Source organism: Canis lupus, chromosome 32 (assembly GCF_011100685.1).
Source record: "Canis lupus familiaris isolate Mischka breed German Shepherd chromosome 32, alternate assembly UU_Cfam_GSD_1.0, whole genome shotgun sequence".
In the NCBI taxonomy this organism is placed as follows: domain Eukaryota; kingdom Metazoa; phylum Chordata; class Mammalia; order Carnivora; family Canidae; genus Canis; species Canis lupus.
This window is the reverse complement of record NC_049253.1, coordinates 13937366-13960839: the sequence shown is the minus strand read 5'-3', so window position 1 is coordinate 13960839 and position 23474 is coordinate 13937366. Positions and strand designations below refer to the sequence as shown.

At 37.1% G+C, this 23474-nt stretch overlaps 1 long non-coding RNA gene across 2 annotated transcripts in view; it reads right to left on the bottom strand.

Annotated features, from left to right (window-relative positions):
• Positions 1-15362: 15362 nt before the first annotated feature.
• The window catches only part of LOC111093640, an 80589-nt gene continuing 72477 nt past the window's right edge, over positions 15363-23474 (bottom strand). For both annotated transcript variants that reach the window (XR_005382736.1, XR_005382737.1), the window contains one exon: positions 15363-18898. This is a non-coding gene — a long non-coding RNA (uncharacterized LOC111093640). The remainder of the gene's footprint in view (positions 18899-23474) is intronic.

The window sequence follows — 23474 nt, the reverse complement described above, 5'->3', positions numbered from 1 at the left end:
GAGAGAGACCATAATAGATATTCCATTGGAGTAATTGGAAAGAGTTCAATGTAGCTGGATTTTAAATTATAGTGTTGAGCAATTAAGAAGGAATTAAGAGAATTAAGAAGGAATAGATTTTATAGGAACTGGTAGGCCACATTAGAGACTTTGAACTTTAAGAAGCAATTTGGAGCTTTTGAAAGGTATAAAGTAGGGGAACGGTAAGGTCAATTTTGCATTTTGGAAATTACATTCTGGCTGCCATGTGGAGAATGGAAAGGAAGAGAAGAAAATGGAAGGAGAAGAGGAGCTATATAAAAGATTACTGCCATAATTCAAGTATGAAAGTATGGTAGTTTAACCTATAGCAGTGAGTTCGTCTTTGACTACCATTGTGTTTCATTTAGAATTGGTTTCCTGACTTACTCCTCACAGTCCTTTCTAGATGTTAAAGTTCTACTCAAGTTAGTTTAAATAGCTGAACTTCGACATGATACCAAATATGCTTGAAAATAACTGATTGCCAGTCTGTCCCTCTACTGATTGCCTTAACCATGTGTTCCCCGCCTATGGTATGCTATACTCCCCTACTGAGAAATGTATTCCTTGCCTACTGCCAGTCTTTCCCTAAGTAACTGCTTCCTATTATTAACTACTTCCTATTTTTTGATGCTGACACTTTTCAATTTGCTGTCATTCCCCTGTAAAGCTAGGCTCTTACCACAGCTTTACCATGTCCTATTCTTCCTATGATCTAAGTTCCAATTAATACACTAGCAATCCCGGTGCATGGAGCCTGCTTCTCCCTCTGCCTGTGTCTCTGCCTCTCTCTCTCTCTCTCTCTGTGACTATCATAAATAAATAAAAATTAAAAAAAAAACACTAGCAATATCATGGACTCTCAGATAAATTATGACATAGATTTTAGAATTTTGAACCTGCCCCCTCCTGTAGTCCTTACACTATACTCTAGCGTCACAGAGGTTTCTTCAGCCTGTATTTAATAGCTATTTGATATGAACAGGCATAGTTTTTAAAGTTTTTATTTAAATTCCAGTTAATTTACAGTTTAATATTAATTTCAGGTGTACAATATACTGTTTCAACACACTCATACACCTGGTGCTCATCACAACACATGTACTCCTTAATCCCCATCACCTGTTTTTTTTTAAGATTTTATTTATTTATTCATGAGACACATAGGTAGAGGAAGAAGCAGGATCCCCAGGGGGAGCCCGATGTGGCACTCAGTCCCAAGACCCCGGGATTACACCCTGAGCCAAAGGTAGACACTCAACCACTGAGCCACTCAGACGTCCTGCCCTATCACCTGTTTAACCTATCCCCCAGCCACCCCTCTGGTAACCATCAGTTTGTTCTCTATAGTTGAGAATCTGTTTATTGGTTTGCCCCTCTCTTTCCCTCTCTTTTTCCTTCTGTTCATTTGTTTTGTTTCCTAAATTGCACATATGAGTGAAATCATGTGGTATTTGTCTTTCTCTGACTAATTTATTTCGCTTAGTATAATATTCTCTATTTCCATCCATGGCATTGCTAATGTCAAGATTTCATTTTATGTGGTTGAGTAATATCCCATTATATATACTCCATCTTATCCATTCATCAGTTAATGGACACTTGGGCTGTTTCCATAATTTGGCCATTGTAGATAATACTGCTATAAATTTCAGGGTGCTTGTGTCCCTTTTAATTAGTGTTTTTGTATTCTGTGGGTAAATACTAGTAGTAAGATTGCTGGATCATGGATGATTCTATTATTAACTTTTTGAGAAACCTCCATACTGTCAAATACTGTTTTCCAAAGTGGCTACACCAGTTTGCATTCCCAACAGTGTATGAGGGTTCCCCTTTCTCCATATCCTTGCCAACAACTATTGTTTCTTGTGTTGTTGATTTCAGTCCTTCTGATAAGTTTAAGGTGATATCTCATTGTGATTTTGATTTGCATTTCCCTGCTGATAAGTGGTGTTGAGCATCTTTGTATGTGTCTGTTGTCTATCTATATGTCTTCTTTGGAAAAATGTCTTTTTGTGTCTTCTGCCCATTTTTAATCAATTAATTTATTTTGGGGGTGATGAGTTTTATAAATTCTTTTTATATTTTACATACGAACCCTTTACCAAATAAGGCAAGTTTATTTTTTAAATATTATGAAAGCTATAATAACTTTACAGGTACATTGATTCATTCATTCAGTAGTCATTGAAGTTCAGCCCTATGGTTAGAATCTGGCTAACCACTGGAAAGAATTAAAATGTTGAATGGCACCTAATTCTTCTTTCCAAGAAGTTAAAAAGCCAGTAGGGATGCCAAAAAATGTGAACACTGAACATTTATGTAATAATATATTTAATTATCTCAAGATGATAGGTATCAATCTAACTTTAATGCTTACTATGTGCCAAATCCTATGCCAAGCACATGATGTGTCCTATATTTTTAAATTATCATAATAATCTTGCAAAGCGGTTGTTATTCCAATATTTTAAATTAGGAAATAAGACTCAGGGAAGTTAGGTGACTTGCCCAAGATTACACAAAGAATAGTGGTAAAAGTGGATTCAATTCCAAGCCTGTTTTATGACCAGGGATTTGCTTTTCATACATATGCTATGGGCACTTGCCTTCTAATGCCCATGAATCATTATATACCCATCTAAAACCCATTATATTCACTTAAAATATTATCTGGAAAGAAATGTGATGGGATAAACTGAGAAAAGGATGGCAAAATGCTTTCAACTTTTATGGTAACCCCAATATATATATTGTGGCTGACTGAGTTACATGAGTTAAAATAACCTATAAAAGTATTCTGAGGCTGCACTTGAGTTCTGTGGGAAAGAGCACCATCTTTAATTTGTGATGTCTGCTCTGAAGTCAGAATAGAGAAGTTGTGATTATTGTACTGAGTTAGTAGCTATCTTGTGCAAGAAAGTCCATGAAACATCAGCCATATAATTGCCTAATCACAGTGAGGAGTCAAATGAATTTTGCTATTATATATCTGCCCTGACCTGCATCTCACAGTTCTACAGCTTCACCACATTTGTATCCAGCAATCCAGGGAGGAAAAAAAAAGTGAAAGAAAACTGGGAAAGAATTATAAACCAAACCAGATTTTTCTGAAACAGAAGCCACAAGCTAGATGTGGCTTTTGAGCACTTAAAATCTGCCAAAAATGACTAAGAAACTGAAATTTTTATTTCACCTAACTTGAACTAATTTCAATTTAAATTAAAATACTGGATCCTATATTTGGTTATTAGAAATATTTAAATATGTGATTCTACTTTTTAACCATTTTATAAAATCTAGAAACAGATCAAGTAATTTCAGTGAAAATTGAAATGTGCTGTAAGTATAAAATACACACTGGATTTTGAAGATTTATCCCACACAAAAAGAATGTGTGCTGTTTAATTGATAATTATTATACTAGTTATATGTTGAATATTCTGGCTACATTAGGTTAAGGCAAATATATTATTCAGATCAATTTCATCTGTTTCTTTTTACTTTCTTAATGCAGTTACTAGAAAATTTAAAATTGCGTGTGAGATTCACATTTTACTTCTATTAGACAACACTGGACACTACAGAAGATCACAACAACAGGGGAGGGGAGGGTGAGATTAAGTAGGTACTGAATTCATTGAACGTTCAGGTAGATGATTGTTCTAGATCAATGTCTTGGCCTTTTTTTCCTTTTATCATTCTCTAAGTTGCTTTTTTAGACATTTTTTTTTTTTTGTAATCAGTCCCCCATGTAATTTAAACCAAAAATATACTATATATCTACTTATGTGTTATGGCACTTTGGAGGACTACAAACCGTTCTGATATGTAAGAAGTCCTTGCCTGGCTTATGTCTAACAATTTGGCATTAGGAGTGACATTGGGAGTGACATTGGGAGTGACATTGCTCCCAAAGAGAATTCATGTTTTAGGGGAATTGGAAAGGGTTAAGTGACTAGAAGTCCTAGTGAGGATAGAATGAATCTTCAGACAGTGTGAGTTAATTGAAAAAGAACTAAGTTAAAGAATAATGAAGCAGAGGTAGCAAAATGAGGGTCTGGTACAGGGTGTGAATTAGTATCTACAATTATTCAACATGTTTTTTGTCTGTACCTTTAGATTATACATTTTTCTAGACAGGTAAAATGTTGGGGCAGCACCTAACTCACAATAATGTTGATTGTAGAAAGCCTGCATATCATCAATATAACAAGTGTTGTTGTATCACTAATTCCTCCCATAAAGATAGATGCCAAATCTATATTTGAGATGAAATGAGGAAATTAAATAGTATATATAACATGTAATAGCTTTATTTCCAGGCTTTGGAATCTAATAAAGCAAACACTAGACAACTAAGGGCTCCTCCTGTCTCCACTACTCATGTACTATAATAGATGGTAAAACAGGGATAATGACACTAAAGGAAGATGTATGCCAAAATATGGGGCAAAAGTCAATTGGTGCAATTTTCTATAAATAAAGATCTATGTGAATAATATTTATTTCCATGGTAATCTATCTCATGAAGTGATTTTATATAATTTATCTTATGAAGCAAAAGTGCAAACCCCTGGATACTGTCAGAAGGTAACTTTCTTAAACATACAGAGTATAAGTTTGAAACTTATAACATGTTCTGAAATGATGACATAATGGTAAATAAAAAAGGGAATCTGCACTGAGTCTTGGGGATAAAAACAGAGGTGACGAGTATTTTCCAGGTTTTTGCTATGACTGGCCAAGAGCACAATTATTCTGACCAACTGACAAAACATTCAAGTTTTCTTGGTGGATCTCTCCTTATTGTGAAGATGAGTGTCATAGCTTCAGAATAATTAAAAAGCATCATTTAACTAATTTATCCTGACTCAAGCAAATTTCCCATTTAAATTTAGTTTTATAAACAGCCCTTCCAAGCAGAAAAACTCTTTAGATGCCCAACTGTTTTAAGTTTTCCTGCCGATTAGCAGTAATATTCTTCACTGAAAGTTTATTAGCATTCTAGATTTTAAATAAGTACATTATATGTACTTGGAATATAGTATGTTGTGTTTAAACCCATAAATTATTTCCACTTTCCACCTCTTCCTTTATTCCCTATCTCCGTAAATAGCTTCACTATCTTTCTATATCACCTAAACCAAATGTTGGGAAGTCAGTCAGAGAATCTTTGTTCTCCTTGGCCATGCATTATACCAGTCATTTTAGCCTATCAATTCTTCCATGTAAGATTGTACATCTCCATTGCTACTATCTTAGTCCCTCATCAGTTCTCCCAACTTCTATATAGGTCTCTCTACTAATTATTGTCCCTTCAAATCAATTATTGCCTACAACAGAACTGTTTCAACCCTGACTGACATGCCTCAAATGACTAAGTCAAAAAAGGGAATTGATTGGCTCAAGTAACTACGAATGGCAAGGGTAGTTCTGGCCTAAGGTGCACGGGGTCCATATACTCAAGCCTATGATTGGGTTTCTTTTTCCATCCCTCAACATTGATTTTGTCAATGTGTGGCCCCATCCTCACCTACTACAATCAGACCTTCTCCAAATGGTGGGTATTGTCAACATGGAGATGCACTGGCCAAATCCTTCTTCCAGAAAGAACTTGCTGCAAAATATTGGAAAAGCAATGAGCCAACAGCCTCCAGTTGTCATTTCCTTTAGGATCTGCCTCATCTGCAGAGAGCCACTCCACCCAAAGTCACACCTTTCATGGTACCACTCATTTGGTGACTAAGTGAAGCTAATCAGCCATTTGGAACTTATGAGGGACACTGCTGGGCTTTCCTCATTCCAGAGCTTCCTGACAGGTTGACTTAAGCTTTGTCAAAACTGCCTCTCAATCCACTCCTCCCTCTGCCCAACCATGTGTCTTCATTCCTTTTGCAGGGGTTTATCTCTAATAAACACCTGCACTCCTATCTCCATCTCTGTCTGTCTCCAGGGAACCCACCTTGTAACGGTGAGTTATATGGCCTGAGTGACTAGGACTTCACAGTATCCTAGCTCCATTGTCCCAGAATCAGGGCTAAACCTTCCCCCTAGCTCTAGCTCTTGCTAGAACAATTCTAAGGACGATTGTGATAGACCCTCCTTGGTTCACCTTTCATTTCCTGGGGCCATTCAGTCAGGAGTTGTGTTTGACCTCACAAAGAGCACATAGAATGAGAAAGGAAAAAAAAGGAAAATGTCAAAAAAAAAAAAAAAAAAGAAAGAAAAGAAAAGAAAAAAGAAAGGAAAATGTCCTCTTTAAACTTCCATATATTCAAATCATGTCTCTTTCTAAAATACAGGTGTAAAGTGTTTTTTTCTTTGTTAGAACACCAACTTTCACCATTGCCTGTAGCAAAGTGCTTTCAGAATAGCACAAAACACTCTAAAGGACACAAGTTCAGCAAAATACCCCTCATTTTTATGTGGGCATAATACTTAGGAATGTTCTCTGCTTCAATTAAAGATTGCATTTTGTGGGCCGCCTGGGTGGCTCAGCGGTTTAGCGCCGCCTTCAGCCCAGGGCGTGATCCTAGAGTCCCAGGATCGAGTCCCACGTCGGGCTCCCTGCATGGAGCCTGCTTCTCCCTCTGCCTGTGTCTCTGCCTCTCTTTCTCTCCTCTGTGTCTCTCATGAATAAATAAATAAAATCTTAAAAAAAAAAAAAGATTGCATTTTGCATGAAAAGATATCTAAAGGAATGTAGTTGTTGCCTTTGGTTCAGTTGCTCCAGTGTGTCTGGGCCAGCCAGCATCTTGGCAGTTCTTTCTCGTGGCTTTTTACTCATGGTTGCATCATGGCTGCCAAGGATTTGGCCGTCACGGCCTCATTTACAGCAGAACAAAGTCAGGAGGAAGGAGTTTTCCCAAAACCACCACCTGTACTCGTGCTAACCCCAACAAGTTTCTACTAACAGTCTATGGGCCAGAGATGAGTCACATGAAAACCCCTACCTGCAAGTGAGATGACTGAGAAAGTCAGGCTCTGTAGGAGTCATCAAGGGAAATGAGGTTAGCATTTGAGCTAGATAAGAAGCAAAGTGAGAACATGAGAGAGTTAAGAAGTGACAGTGAAAGGTAGATTACAGGTTCCAGTGAGGCAAAGGAACATCTGGAGTCAGGGTTCCAGACAGAGGAAACTAGAATGATAGGATGTGGTGAGCAGAGAGTAAAAAGCTCAAAATTGAGATTGTGTAGTTAGTTGAAGTTATTTGTAATGACAAGATGCAAGATAGGGACATAGGAGTCAGGGGCTAAGTGGAGGAGTGAATGGAGGGCAGAAAACAAACCAGTATGTACAGTCCCAGCAAGTACCTGCCACAAACCAGATGGTAGATAAACAAAAAATAAGCTGACTGACTTTCCAGTCAATATTTATCTGCAAGCTTGATGTCTCTCCTGAAACAGAAACCTTCTTGTCAAACAGCTTTCTTCTTTTTGTTGTCCTGTAGGGGCCTATACGTCAACATGGTCAAAGGTCAAACCATAATCCCTCAGTTTTGAGCACTCCATCCCTTCCTTATGTTCTTTGGTTAGCTAAGTGTATCCACTTACCTCAGCCAGAGATCTAGAAGTTGTCCTCCATGTCATATCTTACCAGTTACAAGGTTTAATAATGGTAACCTACAATTGGCTTTTTATTGTTTCTTTACTTCTGCCAATACCTGAGTCAGACATGCATCATTTCTTATGAGGACTTTTGTAGTAGTCTTTAATCTCCCTATATAGAAATACGATGTTTCTTAACATTCTTTAAATTAAAAAATTTTTCAAAAATCTCAAAAGTAACATATTTAGCCCCAATCTGTGAATTTAGAGAAAAATGTACAAAGTATCACCTCTTTCTCCTGTCAACACTGTGAATAAGTTGGTATCCATCTTTCACATCTTTCACATGGTCAACAACACAATTAGTCATTTATAGGGTCATTTTTACTGATATTTTTACAAATGGGATAGATCCATATACCCTGTATGCTAATTTAAAGGTTCCTAAAGCCAACAACTAACACACTAAAGTATCTCAGTAATCTGTGCATTACACTTTATTTTGCTACTTGTGCTTATTCTAGTAGTTAGTTTGTTATAATCACATACTTAATTCCCTGTTAGATTCTTAGCACTATGAGGGTAGAATCCAGGGCTGTCATGTTCACTGATTTGTTCCTAAAGCAAGGTCTAGTGTCAATTGAAACTTTTTGAGTAAACACATGGTTAGTTAAATAGCAATAGCACATAAGGTGTCACTAAAACAAGAGATGAAATTTATTGAGAATGCGTTATAAGGACAAATGGACTTATAACGGACAAGGACTATGTGCTTACATGCATTATTTCTTTTACTACTCAAAAGGATGTAGGTACTATTATTACTCTATAAATGAGAGAATTAAAGCTTAAAGAAATTGTTACTTCTCAGAGGTCATGGCTACTAGGGAAAGGATCTAGGACTTTAATCATGATCTGACTCCATGCTTTTAATGACTATGGAGCTAACAAGTGAATTATTGCTATAAAACTATAAATTGGGATGCCTGGATGGCTCAGCGATTTAGCTCCTGCCTTCAGCCCAGGGCGTGATCCTGGCGTCCAGGGATTGAGTCCCACATTGGGCTCCCTGCATGGAGCCTGCTTCTCCCTCTGCCTGTGTCTCTGCCTCTCTCTGTGTGTGTCTCTCATGAATAAATAAATAAAATCTATTTTTAAACTATAAATTTATAAAATAAAATATAAAAATATTTAAAAATTTATTCAAAATACACATTATTACATCTTATTAGTTTCTTTTTTGTAGTTTTCAGCTTTTTTATTAGATTGGCATGTAATATATAACTCTTAGGTGTATGACATAATGATACGGCCTTGGTATATACTGTAAAATGATCACAAGTCTAATTAACATCCGTCATCATACAGTTACAATTTTTTCTTATGATGAGAACTTTTCTCCTAGTAACATTCAAACATGCAATATAACATTATTAACTATATTTACTCTGCAGTACATTACATATATATACACATATGTAAAACAATTTCTTTACCCACTTATCCATTAATGGACACTTAGGTTGTTTCCATGTCTTGGCTATTATAAATAGTGTTGCAATGAACATAAAGGTGCACATATCTTTTCGAGTTAGTGTTTTTATTTTCTTCAGATAAATACCCAGAAGCAGCATTGCTGGATCATATGGTAGTTATAGCTTTAATTTTTTGAAGAACCTCCCAATATTGTTTTCCATACTGGCTGTGTGAATTTATATTCCCACCAACAGAGCACAAGTGTTCCCTTTTTTCCACATCCTCGCCAATACTTGTTAATTCTTCTCTTTTTGATAACAGCCATTCTGACAGATGTAAAGTAGTATTTCACTGTGGTTTTGATTTACATTTCCCTGATGATCAGTGATGTTGAGCGTCTGTTTATGTACCTGTTGGCCATCTGCATGTCTTCTTTGGAAAAATGCCTATTCAGATCCTCTGCCCATTTTTAAATCAGACTTGGAGGTTGTTTTTTTTTTTTTTTAATATTGAGTTGAATGAATTTTTTATATATTTTGGATATTAGTCCCTTATCAGATATATGATTTGCAAGTATCTTCTTGCATTTAGTAGGTTGCCTTTTTTATTTTGTTGATGGTTTCCTTTGCTGTATGGAAGTGTTTTAGTTTGACATAGCCCCACATTTCATTTTTATTAGAGCTTCTTTAAGAGGGCATTTTATTGAGCACAGGGTGGAGTCACAGAGAGCAGCTCAGCATCTCTCATTCCTGTAACTTCTATTTTCTGCTATGGCCTATAGGGAGTAACCTTTACTAATAAACTCTTCATACTTATGAAGATTGTAAATGAGTATATGGATTGTTTCTTTTTTGAGACAGAGCTTTAAATAATTGGACAACTTTTTAAAAATCTGGTCAACAGATCAAATAACTAGTCTTAATATTTTTGCTACAGTAAACCCCATTTTCAAGACCAAGTGTATTCTATTAAGTGCATTTTGCTTTAAGGTTGAAGCAGCCATGACAAAGTATAGAAGAGATTTCTTAAATATTACACAAATAAAAGCTCCCTTTTTTTCCTACATGAATTAATATGAAGGGTATTTTGTTTTCTTGGCAGTTTGAAGTTAGTGTTAGAGAGTTTTGGATCTCCTGGCATCATTTCTTACAAACAATAAATGATTTCTAATGAGATTAGTTATGTAGGGATGTGTAATGCTGTATTAGAGACTTTTTCCTGCATATTAATATAGAAAAAAGAGATGGAAAATGCGGAATTTGGGCGTGGGATTTGGAATTTTGAAAACAGGGATTAAGTGGAAATTGTATTGTTTCTCTGTATGATGTGTAATACAAATCTGTGCAGCAGCGTTAAAATGGCAGATCTGACTTCTAGCCTTTGACAGTAAAAGATCTGCTACAATAAGTCGGACCCTTGATCATGTCTGGAACTTGGATTTTGGAATGTTAGGGGTCTCCCCATCCCTAGAATGGTTAAAAGTGACTCACTCTGCCTAAACTGTGCAAACAATATGGTTTATCCCAAACACCTGTTTTCCTTCTGGGAGTCTGGAATCCATGTGCCAGGGAGAGGATGCCTACAGGACCAGCCTCCAAAAACCTGGGCACTGAGTTTCAAACAAGCTTCCTCAGTTGGCAACAGCCACCAAAGAGTTGTCACAACTTATTGCTGAGGGAATTAAGTGCAACCTATGTGACTTTCTTTGAAACTTACACCTGGTTTCCCCTAGACTTCGTCCCATGTGTCTTTTCCTTTGCTGATTGTGCTTTGTGTCATTTTTAGTAATAAGTCATAGCTATGACTATGATTATATGTTGTCTTATGAGTTCTCCTAGCAAATCCCCAAATGTAGGGGTGATCTTGGAGAACTTCAACACAGCACCTTACTCACTATTACTAAAAATCTTCAGTGTATCACTCATCTATTGAGTTTTTCCTATGTGCCCAAGAATTTCTTAAACTTTGGGAATATAATCATGAATAAGGTATGATCTCTATTAAGAATCCTATGGTTCAGTGTCATGATTCTCACCCAAGATTGATTTTTGTCTCCCAGGAGACATTTCATGTCTGAAGACATTTTTGATTGTCACCATTGGAACAGTTCTCCTGGCATCAATTGAATAGAAATCAGGTATATTGCTAAACATCCTACAATATGAACAAAACAGTTCCCCCACAAACCTCCAAAAATCGTCCAGTCCAAAATATCAATAGTGCCAAGGATGAAAAACCCTAATCTACTGGAAGAAACAGACACAAAAATAGGTAATTTTAATAGGATGTGAAAACTGTTCATTGACCTCCTGTCTTCCAGGGATCTTGCCCACTCCCTTACGTTAACCACTCACTCCCACAATCAGGGCCCTCCACCTAACACCTTTGCACTTTCTTTTACTCTCTTGTGGACTCTGATGAGGTTAAACTTCATAGTCAATTCACAATAGCCATTCCCTTTCCTACCCCCTACTTCCCCTTAACTGGCTCCCTCTGTAGGCCCCTCTTGACCAATCCCAGTACTACTAACCTGAGTTTATGCCTACTCCAGACCCACAATGCAGTTGACCTGGACTAATTTTACTTTAAATTCATAGTCACTGACCATCACGTGTGCCCTGCATGCTGTGCTGCCATTACATTTCTGCAGAATCTTCCTTCTCTCACCCATTTCATACCTTGCTCTCTCTCTTCAAATGCTCTACACTTGCTGTCTTTTCTTTTTTCTCAGGTTGCTCACCCTGTTTGCAGTTTCACTGAGAAAATGAAGGCAATCAGAAAAGAACTTGCACAAACTCTCATTGCCATAGCCACTGGCTTCTATGCAACCAGCACACATTGTCTGCCTTCTTCCTGTGACAAAGGATGAACTTTGTTTATCAACCATCTAGCAACCTCTCTCACTTGCTGAAGGAAATCAGAACTCCAGCACCTCTCTTTTCTCCCACATGGTTGTTTCCCTCTCTATTGAATCTTCCCTACTGGCATCAAAATACACTTCTTTCCGCATCATAAAAAAAACTTCCTCTCCTGACCCCACCTTTTCCTCTCATCACTGTCCCATTTCTCTCCCCTCACAACAAAACTCCTTAGAATAGTTGATTATATTTACTGCTTTAAATTCCCCTTCTATTCTTTCCTGAACCAATTAAGGTTTTTACTATTTTTCCAAATCTGTTCTTACATCCTGCCCTGGTATGTCATCTTTCAGAGTCAGATAGGGGTGGGGAGCCCAGGGCACTTCCTGCACCCCAACATGTGTGGAAGCCCTCAGCTTCTCTGTTAACCCAAACCCCCTCCTCTTGTTTCTTTCATGGATTGCATAGTCCACTCTCATTGCTCTGAATCATGACTTCACTTTACCTCTTCCTCCTAATCACTTTGTTGTCTTCGTGGCTATAAGCTCAATTCCAATGAAAAATGAACCAATTAGTGAATTCATATTTCTAAGCCAGGCTACATCATATACGGGCTACCAGGCCATAGGCTAGGTTATTTGGTTCAGGTATATATTGCCAGTCCAAACACTGATCATACCAAAAAATAGCCCATTATTGCTTCTCTGAGTTGGCAGTTGAGGGCAACTCAAGGCAACTTTATCAAAGAAGGAACACTGTGTGCATTGAAGACAATGAGATATAGTCAGTATAGTGGCACTTGGTAAATTTTCAATTATTCCCTCCCTCTCCAATGGCATGGGTCACGTACTGTCTGTTGTAATATGGTAATCTACATGTGTTACATGTGGCATCTCTTAAATTTAAGTGCCTATACTCAAAGACTACATCTTAGCTATCTCTATCTTTCGGCCATTGACTGTGTGTCCTCAGTGTGATAAGTCTATATTAGGGCAGTATAAAAGAAACATTTACACTTAGGAGGACCTTGAATCTGAAGCATATTTTCCCAAGTCTCACCACGCTTCATTCCCTCCTCATGGCTGACCATCTTTGCCGCTGCTTCTGCTACCTACTTTTGGGTCCCCAATTCTATTCTACACTATAAACTGGATAGGAAGTACAGTGACTTTCCTGTATTTATTGCTGTGTCCCCAGAACCTTGTTCCACAGCCAAGTCATCATGGGTGATTGGCAAATGTTGATTGAATAAATGGCAACTGAGCATTGGTCCAGGATCAGTACCTTTGGCTTCATTTTTGTGGCTCTCTGGCAGGCCCTTTGGGATCCAATATTTTCTGCAGCTTCATCTATTGATCATATGCTTTTCTCTCCTTCATTCCATACCCTTTCCCCAAATCCATGGCAAGGTACAGTGCATTGAAAAGGGCCAGGATGCAATACATTTTTAGCATATTATCTTCCTGGAAATGTAACCCACCACCTTAAAGGCCTAATGCTATTAATATGTCTCCCTACGTTTCCTCAGTCCACCATTACCATGCACAATAGAAAAGAAATAAGCAAAAAAAAAAGAGAGAGAGAGAGAGAGAGAGAGAGAGAGAGAGAGAGAGAAAGAAAAGAAAAGAAAAGAAAAGAAAAGAAAGAAAAGAAAAGAAAAGAAGCCCTTTAATAATAATGAGAATGCTACTACCAATAAAAAATAAGCACTACATTGAAGCTAAATTACACGTCTTTTACAGGACTGGGAAATTTTAATATGGTTCCATGCTTAAGTGCTTATTGTTTAGGGAGGGATTTTTGGTTTACATGGTCTCCAAATTATTTTTTTCTTCTTTACCATTAGTATTCCTATTTTGGCCATTTCACAGATCATTAACATCTCTACTAGAGAAGAGGAAATATAAATAGAAAGGAACTAAAATCCAAATTTATAAACTGAGTTGTTTGTCCATAACTCTAACAGTTAAGAAAAAAAAAGATGAGAAAGAAAAAACTGTAGCAGGAGTAGGAATCTGAAATCAGTGATGAGAATGAAATGTGAAACCTATCCTATGGAATTCCTTTATAGTATTCATTACATGATAGGTCTATTTTTTTTTTTTTTTTTTTTTTTTGTAAAAAGGGCACATATCCTCAGCATGAGCATATACATGTGTGAGAGAGCCTGGTTTGGAAGTGTTGATGTGATGGGAATGAGCCAGAAGAGTGAATTATACACATGTTTGAGTTGAAGCTGCTCCTGGCAAGCTGTAAATTATGACACAGTCATTTAGAAGAGAGTCCATAATTGCTAGAGGAATTTCTGTGTTAATCATCAGGAGACAGATTCAATAATACAAAAATTAAAAAAAAATCAGTGCCAGCTTATATAATATTCTCCCTCCCTTCCCAAATCAATTATTGGCTCTTCTCTGTCAATGACGGAGAAATGATAGCAACTTAATTAGCTATTTTTCCATTGAAAAAAACCACAGTGTTGCAATTCAAATGCACCCGTATAAGTTAACCAGGAGGTATGTGGTTACAATGTAGGTTTCTAAGAATCACAAAATCAACCTCTGAGTTCAAATAAAATGACAATTTAAAACATAATTTTAGCTCTTATTTGAGAAAATTAAATCCTGTTTTAATATAAAACACTTTTTTTTGGCTCTGCAGTTGCTATATTAGACCAAAAATTCATGTCAAAGAAAGTCAGTAAAGATTTTCTCCAGGAGAGGTATTTTTTAAATAATTTTAAAATGGCTAATATTTTCTGTCAACCTGATTATCTAACTCTGTAAAATAATCCTATGAATTTTAAAACCACTATTCGAGTACCCACTCTTCACCAATAAAGTGACAGTGATATAGATGAGAATATTTCTATAATTCTTTCTAATCATTATTTAAAACCTGGAAGTCTTAAGAAAAAAAATGATTGATACCTACGACTTCATAAAACCATAGTATTTTTATATGAAGATAATACTTTCATATAAGCAAAAGTAAAAAAACACTACAAACTGGAAGAAAATATTTTCAACATGTATGGTAGAGGGTAAATATCGCTTTTGAAAGAAAGTTCTTAAAACCTGATTAAAAAAAAAAATAGCCACTAAATATATGAAATGATTCCCAACCTCACCAATAATTCCAACTTAAACAAGAAGAAATTAATTTTACTTATAAGACAGGCCAAGATAGGGCACCTGGGTGGCTCAACCACTGTCTTCGGCTCAGGTTGCAATCCCGGTGTCCTGGGATCGAGTCCCGCATCAGGCTCCCTGCAAAGAGCCTGCTTCTCCCTCTGCCTGTGTCTCTGCCTCTCCGTGTCTCTCATGAATGAATGAATGAGTGAATGAATGAGTGAATGAATGAATAAAATCTTTTTAAAAAGACAGGCCAATATCAACAATAATAACATCCAAAACTGATGTATGTAAGGGAAAATTAGCACAATCATACACTTTTGTGGAAGTATAAATCATTACATTTCAGCAAGCTTTTTAGCAGTATTTCTCAGAATCAAAGCACACCATCACTCTGACACTGCAATGCACATAGTGAAGCTATCCTACATTAATACAGAAACATGAAACATACAAACATGGTCCCCTTAATGGCATTTGTCATTGCAAAAAAATTAGAAACCACATAAAAATGTGTCAGTAGGAACTGATTAAATAAATCACCATAAAATCTTACAACAGTCATGTATCCATTGTGTAATTTCAAGAAAACCTTCAGGTATGGAAAAGGTCAGGAGAGTGAAGAAAGAGCAAAATTGCTTAACATGTTAACATTAAAAGTTAACTTTAGAATAAATTACAAAAATGCGTGAAGTCAACCCCACTCCCACAGGCTGGGGCTGTTAACAGCTTGGCATGCATCCTTTCAGAGACAGATCTGTGTATGTTTTGAAGCCATGGCCAGCTCTGCTCTTACTAAACCAAGTTACAGTTAAATATTAGTTTCTAAATTTCATAAGATACAGAAGTAAACAGTGCCAAAATAATTACATGTCTCCGTCTACAGTATCCAAAAGAACTGAAATCCCAGCAGAGACATCAGGCATCATGTAGCTATGCTTGCTGGAGAAAAGAGTTTAATTTCTCTACTTCCTCCATGGCTTCTTAAATATCTTGGACAATGCAAGCAATGCAGCTTCTCTAAGCCCTCATATTTGTCTTCTAAACTTCCTGGTTTCACCTCATCTGTTATAGGTGATCTGCTTCCTTATTTTAGAGTAATAATGTTTTACCATTTCCATCATCTCTCCTTGCAGTGGCTCCTTTGTATTCTTGGCAGCTCTACCCTCTCTCTCTCTCTCTCTCTCTCTCTCTCTCTGTTTCTGTCTCTCTCTCTCTTTCTCTCTCTTTCTCAAATCCAAATGTTTTATTTAAATGATTTTAATTCAATAAATATTGAACAATGATTAGAATTGGAACAATTGCTATTAAGAGTGTTTAGACTCCTGGCTGACTTGCAAGTCCCATTTAAACCAATCAGCAGCTAGAATTAGTTCAATTTATTATTTTCTTTGGAGCTGATCTGTCTTCTTTCACTGCCTTGTAGACTTTCCTTACTTCCTTCTTCCTTCTCTTTGTTTACTGCTTCCTCCTTCCTTCTCTTTCCCTCCCTGCCATTCCTGCCCCTCCTCTCATCACCATCAGCCCTACTTCCTCTTTCCATAATGTTTCAGCCACAATATTTGTTAAAACAGAACCTGAAGGGTTGCTCTGGGAACTAAATCACAATGTATGGCTTCTCCTATGGGCTTTAGCAAGAAAAGATCACGAGCACACTTGGTCCTCTTCCTCCCGGCTACAGCCTACCCTGGGACAGGCAGGGAGCAAAGTCTCCACTGGAGGGGAAAACAAATCTTTTACTTGCAGAACGTAGGCCAGTGTATGTTGCCTTCTGTATACAAGGACCTCTATGCTTTGATCATTATCTTCTATTACAGTTTTTGAGACATCCTGTTGCTCTCAGTTCTACCAACCTATCTCATTATCTGTGACTCCTTGCCCCCATGCACATTTCACTTCTTCAGTCATCTGCATCTAATTGTTACCCTTACCTCATTTCTGCTTTCACCTGTTTCTTTGGTAACGTAATGGCAGCATGCGCAATGAAGACTCTCTTCAATTGGTCAAGAAATACTTCAAAGTTCTGTTTTAACATTCCTACTAACTACATAATTCTTTATTGCTTTCCAATAATGTGAAGAGATGAGATAGAATGGAAATAACATGACAAATGAACCTAAGCCCATGAAAGCTAACAAAGGTTTACTTGTTGGTTCTTGATATTTGGAAGTCAAAAATAGCAGGTCTGCTATTAAAACATTATACTTGTGAGTTTCCAAAAGGAACATAGGAGATGTTGTGAAGAGAGGTTATTTCAGCTCCTTAAAATATGAAATTTACTAAGAGAAACACCACAATCTTTCCTTGCCTTGTGGCTCTTTCTCATCCACTCTCTCATTCCATAAAAGATCTTTCTAATAATCTAATCTCTTCTTCAGAATCTCTGACCCTTATTGTGACATCCACCTACATATTTAGACTTCCCTGCTACTATTTTCCCAATGTGCATCTTAGTGACTCCTCAGTATTCTATGATATAATCCCCTTGTTGTTGATGCTATACCCTCCACCTAAAACCCCTTCCCCACCCCTCTGCTTGTCTCCTTTCCTCTGCCAACTGTCTTGTTAGCTCTAGAGGCCTCACTCTGTTAAAGAGCCTAACTCCCAGGCAAGCATAGGCACTCTTTTCTCTACTCCTCTTGTCCTCCGCTTCTTACTAGTGCTTCCATTATAGCTCTTATGCATATTACTGCACGTTTATATGTGCTCTTGTAAAACCTTTGCTTAGTATAGCCAGCTTACCACTACATTGTACTTTTCAGCATTCGGAAACTATACCTTTTGATGCCCGTGACCTCCACATCTAAGATGGTACCTGGCATTTAGAAGGCACCTGTATCAGGGTGTGTTCTTGTTTATAGGCCACTAAAACTAATTATGGCTAAGTTGATCAGAAAAGAGATACACTGATAAAAAAAAAATATTGGGTGGACTACGAACTTAAGAGGAAGGAAGAATAGAGAAATAGGCTCAGAACATAAGTAGGAACCAATGGATTCATGGCAGCAGAACCAAAACTAAAGCCATATTACAAGAAAGTCTAGCTACCTTGCTACCACTCGTACTAGGCTTCCACCCTTGTCAGATGTCACTGTGTGGTGCTACCGCCACTGGACTTTTAATACTTTCAAATCATTTCTAGTTCCTTGCTTCACTGCCTCCATATTCAAAATTCTAAGTAGAAGCATCCAGAGCATGGTTCATGAACCTATACCTTGACTTATAGGTAGTGGTAATAGATAGAGAAAAGTAGACTTCACACCTCACCAATCTATACAATGGAGAATACCCCCAAAAGGAAGGAAAATTATGCATTAAGCAGCCACAAAAAAATTGCAAATGCCCATGAGAGTTACCAAGTATTATCACATTTACCACATTGTCACCATGTAAGGTGCATTTAATGACTTTGAGCCCAGCTTTAAGGATAATGAACTGATTTTTACTACCTTTGCTTATTATACAACTCTTCTATGGCTCAATTTTTTATTTGGAAATTATAGATAACAATTATATTAATTTTTATGACAGTTGTAACAAATTACTACAAACTTAGCAACATAAAACAACACAAATTTATTATCTCAAAGTTTGTAGGTCAAAAGTCCAGGTGGGCTTGGCTGGTTTTGGTGTTCCAGATCCCACAAGGGGCAGCAGGGCTGCATTCCTTTTTATAAGCTCCAGGGGAGAATCCATTTCCTTGTTTATACAGTGTATTAGCAGAATTCGGTTTCTTGTGGTTATAGGACTAGGATCTCATTTCTTTGCCAACAGCTGAAGGCCACTCTCAACTTCAAGAGGTCTTGTGTATTCCTTGTCTTGTGTCCCCACCTCCTTCCTGCATCTTCAAAGCCAGTTCCTGCAAAGCAATTAGCATTGTTTTTTTTTTCTTTTTTGTTTTCTCCTCTTAATTAGTCATAACAGTAATAAAAGATAACATTTGAGGTCACTTACTCTTCGTCAAGCACTAAGATCAGAGTTTTACTAATGAATCCCCAGTAATCTTACTTTAGTACTTCTCAGCGGTGTGGGGGAACCTGCTCCTGTCAGTCTTATGGACAGAGCTAGCTTTGTGATTTGCAGGGCTTAGTGTAAAATGAAAAATGCAGGCACAGCATAGACAGGAGAGTCAATCTCCCCTACCCACAGGCCTGTATCCTAACTTGTGCCAGATGAAGTAACACTCAGTAACTGGATGAGGAGTGGGTGAGAGGCCAGCAGAGTTGCCACTGACAGAACGATGGCAAATCAGCCCAGGGCCAGGAAGACCAGTGCTTTGCCCTACCCTGAAATGCTACATGTTGCACACCTCAAGGCACCATGTGGTTGGTCGTTCTCCTCAAGGAATCTCCGTATTAGAGGTCAATGTTGGCATATGGTTTTACAGGTTGGATATTGGGTGGTGGTTTAAAGAGAATAGTCTTAATAAGGGAAAAGTCTCCCACAGAAGCTCCATCCCTTATCACAATGGCTGCTTTGCTCATGTGCCTATGTTCTAGCCCTGGGGTAGCTGTTGACACTTTGTTGACATTAATCAGCCAAGTTATTTGAGCTACTTTGATTTAAGTGTCTTTTCTGTGGTAGCTACTCTGACAGACATTAATAATTAATTAATAACTAATTAATATGAAGGTTTTAAACTTTGTGCCCATTCCTATATATCCATCCAGATGCCTCGACCCCATACCTTTTAGTCTCTGGCCACCCAATCTTTCTCCTTATTAGTCATTGTGCACAGGTCCATATACCCTTTTATCCAAAGTATATGACCAGATGTACCACCCAAAGCTCTGCCTATTGGAGGGGCAGGGCATTCTCTCATCATTGTCTTTAACAGACACTCAGTATGGCTGTAGTGAATTTGCAGTTCATTTTGGGTATCAACATACCAAGCTGGCATTCATACACCAAGTTTGGGCTTTGTTTTCCTCAATCATCTTTTTGTAACTAAATTATAACTGAAATTGTGAGCTAAGTGGCTGCTGGTACAATAATGGCAGATTAAATGGGAGTCATCTGGCTTTTGCCTTTTGCTTATCCTCGATTCTAGATGTGCTGCTTGTATTTTACAATGGATTGTCCGCTCAGTTGTGCATCTCACAGACCCTGGCTGTAATGGGCAGTTTCAGATATATAGTCATGCACTCCTTTTCTACCATTTTCCGGTAGTATGCAAAGAGTTGTTTTCAAAAGGCATAAAATTCTCTGTGTGATTTTGATGTTCTTCAATTGTACTGTGCTACACCTAGGTGTGATTTTTAAAATTTTCTTGGTATTTGTTGGATTTGTTAAACGATATTGGTATATTTCAGAAAAATTCTAAGCCATGGTATCTTCAAATATTTCTTCTGCTTCAGTGTTTCTTTTTACTCAAACAAAAATCTCAACTAAATATATATATATATATATATATATTTATATATATATAAACATTTGTGTGTTTGACATTTTCTATTGATTTTCCATATACTTTGACCTATTTTTGATATTTTCCATCTCTGTTTTTCTGGCCTACTAAGATGATCTTGTCAGTTGTTCTTTTTTCTAATGTAGTAATTCTTTTATTAGATGTGTATAATCTGTCATTCAACTAGTCCATTTATTTTTCATTTTAATAATTAGTTTTCATTTCTGGTTCTGTTTCATGCTTTTTCAAATTTGCTCATGTTTGTTTTACTTATTAAAATATATTCATAATTATATTCTGCATCCTATAATTCTAAAATATGAAGTTTGCATATCTGTTTGTTTCCTTTTTCACATAGTTTATTTCCTTGTATTTAATGATTTTTTTTAATTATATGGTGGTCTTATGCCTTAGAACTTTATCTGTAGAAACATGCTATCACCTGGTTTAAAGGAAGGTTATTCTAGAAAAAAATTTGTCTTTGTTCCATTTGGGTATCTGGGGCGGGGACAGACGGGGAGGGGGTTGGCTACCCAGGTAGCATGTATTTGCATCACAAAACTGAATTATGTTTGCACAAAGGAACACTTTTAGTTTTTTCTACTAAATAGCAAGTTTTGAGACTGGCAGTCTTCCTGATAGTTTCCTGAAGAGAAAGAGGAGGCAGATTTATTTCTAGTCAATATACACTATGGGTGTAAAGTCCTTTGTGACCCCAGCTTTATGTGAGGGATTTCTTATTAGACTCACACTTTAAGTGCCTTCCAGAATGTTTTTTCCTTTCCTTAAATTTTACAATCTCACAAAAACCAGTGCTCACGTTCTCATGGTGTGGTTAATACCCTCAAGAAACAAACAAAACCTGTTTCAAGTGTTATCTGTACCCTTTTCTTGGTACCTAGGTGCACCACAGATTCTGGCCTGCATATTCCTTATTTTTTGCCTTTAATGAAAGCAATTAAAGAATATTTTTCTATACTTTACCCAGAATTTTTTCTCAGAACAGTCTAGAGGCCTAGTCTGCTATTGCTCTAGAAATCTCTTCTGGCCTTTTTCCACTTAACGTGTTAGTATCTGTCCCATTGTTATAACTGTTCATAATCTAAGTCTGGTATAAATTATTTGCCTCCAAGTGACAACAATAACAAAAATGACTAGATAAATGCTATAAATAGTTGCTTTTTTCTCATGTAACAAGAAGTCTAGAGGTAGGCATTCCAAGTCGTTGCTCAACAGCAATGACAATGACAAACATTCAGGCTCTTTCTACCTCTCTGCTTGGCTAAATTTAGTGTTTTGATTTTTATCTTCATTGCTTGTCAGCATGAGTTAGCTACTGCTTCTTGAGGAATTAGTCCATTTTATAAGCAAAATAAAGAGGAAAAACCAAAAGGACAAAAGCTTTGCTTTTGCTTTAGCTTGTCCAAGCTAAGTTTAAGAAGTTTTATTAAGAAATAATAATTTCATTGGTAAAACTGAAATACATGTTCACCTCAAACCAGTCAATGGCAAAACCGCATGAGAATACCATTTCTGATACAGACCAATCACATTCCCTGAAGCTAGGATAAAATGTTGCTCTACTTGAACTCAGGAATTCTCCATTGCTCCCTGAATAAACGTGGATCCTGTGCACAGAAAATAAGATGTTGGAGAATTAACATTGGGTAGGCATTAAAGTATGTCTGTCGTAACATCTAACAGTTTCTCAGCATCTAGTCTTTCCTGCCTAGAATGTCTTCTCTTCTTCCTTCATCTGTTTACACAAGTCTTTATGTCCTTAAGTCTTATGTCCTTAAATCCAAACTTAGGGTACCTTTTATTAACCCTTTGATACCATCCTTTGCCCACAGGCTTGCCCTCTTTCCAAGTATTGTTGCTAATAACTATTATAGAGTGCATTTCTCTTCTGAGTGTGATCACTTGCTGCATTATGTTATTCTTTCCATCTCCCAAACCAGAATGTAAGCTCTTTGAGAGTATGACTCATATCTCATGTCACCTAGCCTAGTACTTGATGCTCAATCAGCCAACACTCATTGTTTACTGCGAGCTGATTATCTCATTACTTATGTTCTCTATAACTCCTTCTGCTTAGTGACATATCTTTGACATTTACCCTAAACCATAATCCATTGACCCTCTTTTATGACTTAATTTTATTGATCTCTCTATTTCTAAATTCTAATTAACTATTCTCACATAGAAAATCTGTTCTGCCTCACTCCCGACTATCCTGGTGATTTCTTAGAAACTACCATCTCCACCAGGGCTTTGCGATTCTATGCCATTCTGGTTATCCTCCTTGGTTTCTGGTGGTTTCTTTTCACCTTATTCCTCTCTTCCTTTTACTCTCATCTCCTGACAGTTCATATTTAAACCTCCTTTACTCCTCAACCTTTTTATTTGGAGAAAAGAGGTATTTGTGACAGAACTTTTTGAGGCTATTTAGTTAATTGAGGTAAGTATGTCTGAATTTTGAGGGAGGAGGGAAAGTGAAACAATAGATATTAGAGAGATTTCAAAGACTGACTCAACATGATAGGAACAGTTAGAAATGCCTCAAATATTTCATGCTGTAAAACAAGAAATGTGATGGTACCACTGGAAGAAATGGGAAAATTGGAATAAATAGTGTATTTGAACTTAAGATGATAGGTTTAGTGTTGGAAACTTTGAGCTTCAAATGACATCAATGCAATAAATACAGATACAGAAATTAGCATGACTACTTTCATTGATGTGGGGAATCATCTAAATCAAAACAGATCTGCTCAATCTCTCCTAAACAGATTAACCTTTTTTTTTTAAGATTTTTTTTTTTTATTCATGAGAGACACAGAGAGAGAGAGAGGCAGAGACACAAGCAGAGGGAGAAGCAGTTCCCCACCGGAAGCCCGATGCAAGACTCGATCCCAGGACCTGAGCCAAAGGCAGATGCTCAACCACTGTGCCCAGTTGCCCTCAGATTAATCTTTTTAAAATTTCACTTAAATGAAGTCCTAATTATGAGCCAGAAACCTTCAGT